We start from the raw sequence: 11,605 nt of genomic DNA, 5'->3' as shown, positions 1-11,605 counted from the left end.
TAAGTTATTGACACTTACTTTTAAAAAATATCAACACTATCAAAAAGTTATCCATGTTCACTTTAGTAAACACTTGTTTTGAAAAAGTTATCCATGTTGACTTTAGCAAACACCTATTTCTTTAAAACATTGGATTGCTCCAATACTCTCATAAACATAAAATGTTATTTCATGATTACAATTCTATCGATACTTCCATTTGCTACTACCGACTCTCTCTTGGGTTGTCAACCATTCTACATGATGTTCTTTGGCCATGCTATTTTCATATCTTGCTTTCCTCGCTTCATATATTGCCCTGTTCCGATTCTCCTATACCACCATTGGAGTAACTGCCTCATAGGATTGGAATCATTGATTCCACCTCCATGTGCCGTTGCTTTTTGGAATCCGCATCAAGCTTGCCCAATGAGATTGCTCCATGCCTTGTGTGGACCATATCGCCAAACTTCCTTGTTCAGCAAAGTATGGACCATGATCCTCAAGTATGTGCTGCATTCAAAAACACATGATCCACAATTAAACTCAAAATATTACATTCATTAATTGAGACCACTTTGACCATATAGTGTGTAATGCAATTTGAAGTTCATGCCTCTATCGTTGAGTTATGAAAGTTTACAACCGCCTCTTTAAATGCATTGGCATCATCAGAATTGAATGTCACCTTTTGTAAAAGTGGTGCCAATTTATCAAGTGCAATCCACACAATTTGCCTTTGTTATCCACGTCCATCCCCCATTTCTCCGATCAGGGGGACATCCATGTATAGTTTTTTCCATGCTTCGTACTTCTCTAGTTGTTTTACAAGCAACTTATCATCTTCATCTGGTGGAGATAAGAATTTCCTAGCCTTCACTCCCCCAAAACACAGTTTGCATGGCAAATTTTTGCCCTTTCTAGGCTTCAGATAAGACTTGTTCTACCTTCTTACATGTTGCATCAGCATCTGAAGCAAGCTGCATCTTGTAGGCAAAGCACACATACTCAAACAGCAACTTCTCTATTATCCTTACTATGCTTTGCCTACAAGCTGCATCTTGTAGGCAAAGCACACATACTCAAACAGCAACTTCTCTATTATCCTTACTATGCAACGCAAGGTGTGGACCCTTGTTAAGGGTATTTCTAAAATAGGATCCCACTTAGGATCTAATGGCACCAACATTCCATTCCTTTGAACACACTAGTCATGTATTGGAGCACCACGTTGTCCTATCCTTTGCAATCCATTGTTTCTTCCCATCCTTGCTTTTCTTTCTAGATTGCATGCAATATAAGCAAGGGAACTTAGCTGATGCTGAATTTGAAACACCAAACATACGTTTCAATGTTTTCAAATTGCCAGCAAGATGCCAGTCTACCTTGTATTCACCAAATCCATTGACATGCAAAACTTCACCATCCCATTATTTTGTTGTCGTACAATATCTAGTATCTCTGTTAAGTTTAAAAAAATCTTAAGTACTTCATGGTCCTCCTTTGGTACCTCAAATATAGCAAGCCACCATATTTCATTCTCCAATTACACACTAAAATATTTTGGATGTTTTGAATTGATGCTAGGATCCAATGCCCACGTTCAAGATTTTGGCCCTTAATGACTTCACTCTTATCAAGCTTCAAAACAAATTGAAGCTTACCTTTGCACTTTTCGACAGACATGTTGTAGAACTTTACCATTGCTACTTGTAGGCTTGCATACATTCAATACAAAGTTATTGTCTACATGCAATTTGAAGTGCACTTCCTTTGATCTAGACTTAAGCATCTGTGTATGTTCAAAATGCATTGGCTCACCAATTGTGTCTAACACTTTTGCATTAAGATCTTTTTGTGCCTACTTTACATGGAACAGTTTAGGGATGGGTACCACCCATCTCTTGTTAAGAACACCCTTAAACCTTGGATCCAATTTCTTATAAATCATAGCATAGGATTCGGAGCTAATCCCTACCTTGTCACATATGCCTTGAGCATATGTAGCTGTGAAGGTATTGCTTACCTCCTTCAAGTGTACTCTTGCAACATCATCACCAATGGGTTTTTCAATGCATACTTCACCATACCGTTTCTTAAGACCTTTGCAATTGCATCATGAACCCCTTCACTTGGGTTGGAAAACATATTCTTCATGTTTACAGATTGTGCATAGACCCGCCCGATTATATTGCCCACTCCCTCTGGTCAACTCATAAAGTGGTTTGAGAAACCTCACATGCTCACGTGCTTGTTTGGTTTTCGTTGAGGGTCCAGCAACAGTCTTTGCAAGCATTGCTGCCATCTTTTTGTTGTCCTTCTCCAAACCCTACATTTTGCAATAATGCAGTTCTGCATTGTCTACCTCTACAACATGCACTCCATTTTCCATAACATGCATCACATCTTGTATACTCTGATTCTCTCTCTCCTTTTCACTTAGCGATTTTGTGAGCTCCTTAATCCTTGCATCCATGCCCATCATAGTGCACTAAACAAATGTGTAAACACTATGAGCTTGCATTGCTATCTTCCTAGTGTATCCCAATAACCCTGCATTACCTTCACACACATACTTAATGAAAGACATAAGCCCACTAAATTGTGGAGGTCTTTGGGTAATTGGATCGGGTGGATAAATACATCCCTCAACCCAAATATTATGTTTTTTCCTTGCATTTCTATCTTGTTACATTATCTCTGGTTGCTTTCTACTTGTTGTCGTTCTCTTGTCTAGCGGTGCATACTCAGCCTCCAATTAGAAGTGAATGTCTCTCTTCTTGTTCCGGCCTACATCCTAAAATTAGCATTTGAACAAAGCACAGCTATTAACCAAAAATTAGTTCTGGTAACTTGTAATCAAAATAACACAATTGTTTTACCCAAATAACACACAAATAACATCATAAATAAGAAATAACATTATTGAGCATAATATATAGACTTCAATATATCCTAAAACTAAATCATAACTATTAATCTCAACAATTATGTTTCACACACTTGTTTCACTCAAAAAATCACTAATAAACAATCTAAATAACACAAAAATAGTATCCTTAAACTTAACTATTATCTTCTATTTTACACATGACTAAATCACATTTAGAACAATAAGATGGTCAAAATGGAAAAAAAACATAATAACTCAAACAAAATTAAACCATAACAAAACAACATAACAGATAACAAGATGGACATACCTCCATTGCTCTCTTATTCTTTGATTCTTTTACTCTCTTGTTTCCAAAACTAAATCAATACTATTAATCAACAATTATATTTCGCACACTTGTTGCACTAAGAAAATTAGTAATGAACAATCCAAATAGCACAGGAATAAAAACATCATTAAACTCAACTATTATCTTCTATTTCACACATGACTAAATCACATATAGAACAATAAGATAGTCAAAATAGAAAAGAAAACATAATAACTCAAACAAAATTAAACCATAACAAAACAACATAACAGATAACAAGATGGACATACCTCCATTGCTCTCTTGTTCTTTGATTCTTTTACAGATTAATGAGCTAAAAGATGACTAAAGGGGAAGATGAATATGTGGTTCCAACTACATGGCACCAAATAATCAACATACCCTTCAATTTCTCTGTTAGAGAAGAGAAGAAACCCCATGATTGAGAAGTGTTGAAATATACAAGTGAATAGGGTGTGTGCGGAACCAGCCCTTAGCAAGAGGCTATAAAAGAGAATTTATAAATGTGAGAGAAGCTATGAAAAGGTGAGAAGTATCTACTGGGAGAGAATAAAGGGTAGCATGAGGAGATTTAGGAGGTGTAGAGATATTCTAGGAAGAGGTGGAGAGAATCAAGCAAAAGAGGTGGAGTGAATCAGGGAGAGATTAGTGGGATTAGATACTTGGATGTAAACCCTATAAATTGAGGCATTGGCCTATTGAGAATTTGCTAGTTTTTTATTATCCATGCCTACATTAAGTCATCAATTAATTGCTCACTAATCACATCTTAATTATCATCTAATCTCTTTGTTAATGATGTTGATTCTAGCATTTGATCCACCATAGCTCATCACATTGCTGCAAATTTAACATGGTATCAGAGCCTAGCCTAGAATCCATCAATTTATGAGCCCATTATCTTGCTAATCACCTAGCTAATTAGGATAAGTAGATAATTAAGTTTTTACCTTTTTTTTCAATTAGCCTCTATACCCCCAGCTGGTGGAGGAGCTCTCTCTCCCTTCATACATCAAATTATCCCAAATCACTTTAGCCAAGCATAGCTATAACCCTTGTGCTCCAGCCCATTCAAACACAAGCTCAAGCTGCTGGTGCATGCAACAGTTCTACGTGATTTTACAGGCATCTATTTTCTGAAGGAAAAATGAGATCTCTGCGGCTCCAGATGCAATGGGTCTAATTTGTCTTGACCCTAGGGGTTTTCAAGGGTGCTCTACAAGCTGGTGAAGATAGTTTTTTATTTGAACAAGTCTACAGTGAGATCCAAGCTCTTCATCAAATCTGCAAGTGACTTTGGTTAAAACAGAGATTAAGGATTCAATCTTTAGTCAAATCTTGTGTTTCTTGGATTAATCCTCTACTAGACTAATTGCTATTAATGACCTTGAAAGGATTTGAGCTCATTTGAACTCTAAGGCCTCAGATCTGGACTCCTCGCATACTCTGTTTTTTGCACACAAAACAAAGGATTAATTTGCTAATCAGTGTGACTAATCAACACTAATCACTGTATTTTGGTGTAATTGAGGGTTTAAATTAACCATTAGTATCTGATACAGATCCCTATAACTTTAGATTGCAATTTGGAGATGGTTTGATACTCCAACCATTTTGTACAGATTTGTTACCCTTGGTTTAATGTAATTTCTGGTGATTTTCTACTGATAAATCTATTGTAATCATCACCTAAACACCAGATTGAGTTGTAAAAGGGTAGACACTACCCTTGAATCTTGAAACTGGATCAAGAGTAAGACCCCCTTCACAACATCATGAGTACGGCACAAGAGATAGCCAAATTTAATGGGGAGCAGTTCTACACATGGCAGACAAAAACCATGTATCTGCTCATGAGGAAAAAACTGTGGGGGCTAGTTGAGGGAAGAGATGAATGCCCAGAGGTGAGAGGGTAAAATGAGTGGAAGAGCAAGAATGAGAAAGCATTGGGACTTATCGCACTCAGTTTAAATGATAAAATCATTCATCACATCACAGGAATACAGTGGGCAAAAGATGCATGGGATGAACTCAATAAATTATTTGGAACACAAGCTAAAAATTCAAAGATAAATCTATTAATGCAATTCTACAAATTGGATATGAAGGAAAGTGAATTTTTAATCACACACTTGAACAAATATAAAAGCATTAAGCAACAACTGGAAGCTATTGGAAAAAAGGTAGAAGATGATGAGGCACTAGCAGTGCTTCTGAAGAGCGTAAACAAAGGTGAATATGAAAACATTGTAGCAACATTAAAGAATGTACCTGAATTGAAGCTACACGAGATAGAAGGAGCTCTACTTAAGCAAGAGACCAGAGGCAAAGAGAAGAAATGGTTGGACTCAATGATAGGAGAAGAAAAAGCATTCTTCACCTGAGGAGGATTCTCTCGAGGACAAGGATGAGGAAGAGGGAGAGTAGGAGGAAGGACCTTCACTTGCCACAACTGTGGAAAGCCAGGAAACATGGCAAGAGACTGCTATAGCAAACGCATTGGAGAAGAAACGACATCAGCAAACTTCATGGAGGCTCCTAAGAGAGAGAGAGAGTGAAACCCCACAACCCAATGTAACCTGCCCCAACAGAGTAAAACCACCTTTGAGCCACCAATGATGTAGGCCACATTGTGGTAGATGTATGTGTGAGCACTTTAGTCAAGGTCACGGGCACTTGTAGTAGCCTTAGACACATAGAGAGAGAGAGTGTCAAGGACTATGAGTTTAGGGACTTAAGGCACTGGTCGCACACTATCAAGTAAGAAGGAAACTTGGTATAGGGTCCAGGTATGCTAGGATTATTCACTTGAGGGGAGGTGTGCTAGGCACTGGTCCGCGGACTATCAAGTAAGAAGGAAACTTGGTATAGGGTCTAGGTGTGCTAGGATTATTCACTTGAGGGGAGGTGTGCTAGAGGCACTGGTCGCGGACTATCAAGTAAGAGGGAAACTTGGTATAGGATCCAGGTGTGCTAGGATTATTCACTTGAGGGGAGGTGTGCTAGAGGCACTGGTCGCGGACTATCAAGTAAGAGGGAAACTTGGTATAGGATCCAGGTGTGCTAGGAGTATTCACTTGAGGGGAGGTGTTGAAATATACAAGTGAATAGGGTGTGTACGGGAACAAGCCCTTAGCAGCAAGAGGCTATAAAAGAGAATCCGTAAATGTGAGAGAAGCTGTGGAAAGGTGAGAAGTATCTACTGGGAGAGAATAAAGGGTAGCATGAGGAGATTTAGGAGGTGTGGAGATATTCTAGGAAGAGGTGGAGAGAATCAAGCAAAAGAGGTGGAGCGAATCAGGGAGAGATTAGTGGGATTGGATGCTTGGATATAAACCCTATAAATTGAGGCATTGGTCTAATGAGAATTTATTGGTTTTTGATTATCCATGCCTACATTAAGCTATCAATTAATTGCTCAAACTAATCACGTCTTAATTATCATCTAATCTCTTTGTTAATGATGTTGATTCTAGCATTTGATCCACTATAGCTCATCACATTGCTGTAAATTTAACAAGAAGATCTAAACTTATTAATGTGGTTTAGGAGGGAAAGAAAGCTTTTGAGCATAGCTACTACCATTGCAAAATAGTCCTTAAATGGTAATTCCTAGGAGCTAAGATCGGCTCTAATACCAATTGTAAGGTTCCCTCCTTTTGAAATAGGGGAAACACTTAAGATAGTCCAATAAGTCTTAACATAGAGAAAATTTCCTATTCATCGACACCTTGACCATGTAGAGATTCAAGGATATGATTCATAGGTAAGACCTAGTCCTATCTCGTAGGGGAAGCATGATCTTCCAAAAATCAAATCACCCATAGGGTAATTGATCATAAATTGGACAACTACTAGACTTGATTTCTAGAGGCAATGCTTTTTTCCTCATCCATGCAAGGCACAGCCCCTCGACTAGTCTTCTAGAGTAGAGTTGCCCAAGAACCTATTTATCTAGCGTAGGGCTTTCACTTAATCTATTGGAAAGCTACCCGACTAATCGGGTCCACCCGTTCGTAGGATGGTGCTGTCAGGGCATTCCATCCTCCCACTTTTCACCCTACTCACGCGTCAATTTGTTTTCTAATTAATCCTACCACACTGTTTGACATAAATAAGCATGTTCCTTAATTAAGGCCCTCTTCACAAGGTTTGTTAAAACAATATTTTTCCACAATACAATAATGCCAAAGACAAGATTTATAAAAAAAAGGTTTATACATGAATCAATTCCATACAAGACAAACCGGCTCTCTTATTCTTTTCCTTTATACTGATGATCTAGAATTCGGCCTTCCAGCCTCTACATGCTGGGCAAAACCCTACAGGACCATACACCTCATCGTCAGCCGCTCGTCGCGAGGACTCAAGCCGGCCTATCGCCCTCTTCTGTGTTTTGGCTCAACTATGCCTTACATGGATGGATTTCTCTTGGTGAAAAGGCTATAGGTGGAGAGCTAACTTTGGTTGAGTTTAAGTTGGGCCAGTCAACTTGGAAAGGGTTGATTCTAAGTCAGCCAAACATAAAAAAGTTAGCAAGTTGTGTTAGGACCTTATTCTAATCTATTTGATTTGAAAGGGAGTGATTTTGAGGTATAGCTTGACAGTTTGGAGGTGTTTGAGGGAAAGTGTCATAAGGCTTGGTTAATTTATAGGCTTTCTGTGGCAACATTCTAATAGTTTTTGAGGATTGGTTTTGGTTATGTTTAAGTTCTTTGGGTCCCGTGTGGTGTTAGCTAACTCAAAGGAGATATTTTCTATGTCAGCCAAGTCAGTTCAGCTAGTTGGGTGGAAACAGTCCTTTCGTAGGTAGCTATGGGCTTGTAGTAGTCTCAGCAGCAGCAACAGCAGAGAGCTTGGGAGGTGACATCTTGTTAAGATGGGTGGCATCTGAGGGTTTGTAGCTATGAGAGGACAATTTGGGAGGTTTCAGATTAATTCTAGACTTCGGAAGCAGATAGCTCTGTGGCATAATTCGGAGGCAGAACTATGCACGAGGAAGGTGAAGAAAAGATTAGAGGAGGGTCAACAAGACAGTCAAGAGGGTCTAGGGAGTGTGTCTATAAGTCCGCGGACACTAGAGGATTGAGGTGGATAATGGAGGATCATTTTTGGATTGGAGTAAGCAGAAGTAGAAGACAATCAAAACCTAACTTGTCTGTGGCAGAGCTATGATAGATTATGGTTAGACAAAGGTTAGCTGCCTAGTTTTGAGGGGCTTTAGGACAAGGATTTGAGGCTAGCAGACGGTGGAGGACACTTTGGGACTGTGGAGAGCAGAGTTTTGATAGGATACAAAGAGAGGACATCAAATGAAAAAATCTAAGCACTTTTATGTGTCAACAGAGCTAGAGATGAGTTTAGTCAGCTCGATGTCACCAATGGTCAAGAGAGGATGTAAGGTAGTATCAGAGCCATTGGAAATAGGATATGACCTAGAGGATAACCTGAGTCACCTGCGAGATTGATCAGGGAGGCCAGGAGTGTATTGAAGTATCCCATTGGAGCAGCTGAGGACCAAGGTGGTTGGGTGTTTTGGTGCCTTCTATTATTATTTTTAGTGGGCTCTGGTGCTTGTGATAGAGGTGGTGTGCTTCAGATAAAGCTATAGAGGCAGTATCTCTTAAAGCCATCATTGTTCTGGTGCCCCCACACTAAGGAGGGATTTCAAGGCACCTTTCACACTATTCGTGGAAGCTAATAAGTCTTAGCTATGGAGATGGCTGTGATGATTTCTTATCCCGTGTTTCATGGGCATACTAATGAGGATCTAGAGGACTTTTTGGGGCCAGGTTGGAGCTAGAAGCTTTTACATTTGTAAATGATAGAGCGATGTGGAAAATTTGACATTGTTGTCCATGTTATTGAAAGGGGATGCAAAAAGGTGGTGCCAGACTTGGAGGATTCAATCACATCAAGGGTAGGCATATGAGGATGTTAAAGGAGCTCTGGTGTAGCATTTCAAGAAAGGTGAATGCTCGGATGCTATCTGGCAAGATACATAAAAATTGAAGCATATTTTTTAAGATGTATTTGATCAATTTTTAGACTGTTTTGAGGATCCATGGGGTAGATGGGATTCTTCATTGCAAGCAGAGAGCACCCATCTATACTTCTTAAAAAGGATATGTTCATTCAATCCCTTCATCCTAATCTGAAGGAGAGGGTTGATTTAAAAAGACCAAGTACCTTTGATGAAGCTTTAAGGATTGCAAGAGAGAAGGAGTGGAAGCTTAAGAGGTTGCCCTAGAAGAAAAAGGAGGTTTTAGTTGAGTGTAGACCTACTATGATTAAAGAGAGGAGGACAAAGGAAGGGAGGATTGCTCCAGTTCAAGTGGTTGGCTGACCAATTAATGCAAGGTATTAATCAGTTAATCCAACAAATGGAGAATTTAAATTTGCGTTTGTTGCAAGGAGGCAGAAATGCCCCTAGGTGAGGAGATAGAGAAGATATGAGAGGCAGAGGCAAAGGAGGCTAGAACTTGAATGTCCAATGTTTTAGTTGTATGGAAAGGGGTCATATCTCCCCTCAGTGCCCTTACCCCTAGAGAATGGTAGGAGATGTATATCATTTGGAACCTAGAAGGGAGGAAAAGCTAGATGTGAGAAGACAAGAGGAGATTCCACACCCACCAGGACCTCAAGTTCAACCACATCCAGCAAATGGGCCCAAACTAGGTGAGGTTAATCTGATTGGAAGGGATGAGGAAGAGGAGATTCCACACCCACCAGGACCTCAAATTCAACCACATCCAGCAAATGGGCCCAAACTAGGTGAGGTTAATCTGATTAGAAGGGATAAGGAAGGAAAGGATGAGGAAGTAGATATTTTAGCTAAACAAAGGAAGCAGGGGTGCATAAGGTGAAGATGAAGCAGGACCATCCAAAAGGAAGAAGGGGAAGCAGATATAGGGCCATTTTAACGAGGGTAAGAAAAAGAGAAGACCCATGAGGCATATAGAAATGGAAGATTTTCCTCTAGGGGTTTAGGTGGAAGAATAGGATTTGAAGAAGGATCTCCAGCAAAAGGGTCCTACTTTGTCTTGGCCCCAGCTGACAGATGTGCCCCAAACTCAGGAAGAACTTGGAGAAAACTGGTTAGTACAAGGATTTCTAAGAAGGAGAAGGAGAAGAAAGTAGGACAAGTGAAGATAGTACATGTTAAAGGAGACAAGGATTATCTGCATGTTATGGATGCGTGGATAAACAAGTTTAATGTTCCTAAAGTGTACATTGATGGTGGTGCATAGGTCTATGTAATGACCCAACAAACTACAAAAACCTTAAGAACTAAGGTGAGTGCACCCTCAGAATTCAGAGTTAGAATGGCCAATAATTCAAAGGTTAGATGTCTGGGAGTATGGAAGAGGTTGTAGGTGACTATTCGTGGGTTGGAAGCTGAGATGGATGTTCATGTCATGCCAGCAAGGACATAAGCTTACCCTTTGATTTTAGGGAGACCATGGTTGATAGCAATGAGAGTAGGGCAATATTGGTGGAGAGGACACCTCATTTTGGGTGTGGATCAGCCTGCTAGGAAGCAAGTCAGATATGACATGGACAAGGGAAGAGAATTGATCCCAAAGAATACTTTAGAGGATGAAGATGAGGCTGCAGAAACGAGTTCCTCAGAGGATTCTAAAACAAAGGACTCTAAGACAGAAGAGGATAACTCAGGGGGAACTTCCATTGCTAGAACCAGATACTGACCTCATGTGTATGTCTTTACAATTGTGTATAGAAGAAGGGGAGAAGTTAGAAATTGAGGTTGAAGAGCAGTCAGATAAGGAAGAAGTTTTGCAAAAAATGTTTGCTAAAGATCTAGCAGTGGTTGAGAGGAAAGAGTATCTGACAATGTTGTAGAAGTTTCCAATCTTTTTATTTCTTCTTATACTCAAGTTAAGGGGGCGTCGGGGCTGTGCAACATGAGATACAATTCAAGCCTAAAGATAAGCCAGTGGTGCAAAGACTAAGAAGATTGGGGGTAGTGCAACAAGTGGTATTGAGAGAAGAGGTGAGTAAGTTGTTTGAAAGGAGGCTTCATCTTTCTAGTTGACAACTCTGAGTGGGCTTCTCCAGTTGTGATAAATATTAAGAAAAATGGAAAGTGGAGTCTAGTCTTTGTAGACTTTAAGCCTTTGAATGCCGTGACCAAGAGGGACCATTACTCATTGTCTTTTTAAGACAAAATATTAGATAGTGTAGCTGGGCATGAAAGGTACAATGTTTGTGTTGGATATTTTGGTTACTTCCAAATTTCTATTTCCCTAGAGGATCAAAAGAAAACTAATTTTATTACACCGTGGTGGTGCTTGGGTGATGTCCTTTGGGCTTACAAATGCACCTTCTACTTTCCAAAGATTTATGACTTTGGTGTTTTAACCCTACTTGGAGTCCTT

Source organism: Cibotium barometz, chromosome 34 (assembly GCF_041138505.1).
Source record: "Cibotium barometz isolate CiBa-2024 chromosome 34, ASM4113850v1, whole genome shotgun sequence".
NCBI lineage: Eukaryota > Viridiplantae > Streptophyta > Polypodiopsida > Cyatheales > Cibotiaceae > Cibotium > Cibotium barometz.
The sequence above is the reverse complement of the archived record's forward strand: the minus strand, read 5'-3'. Positions refer to the sequence as shown.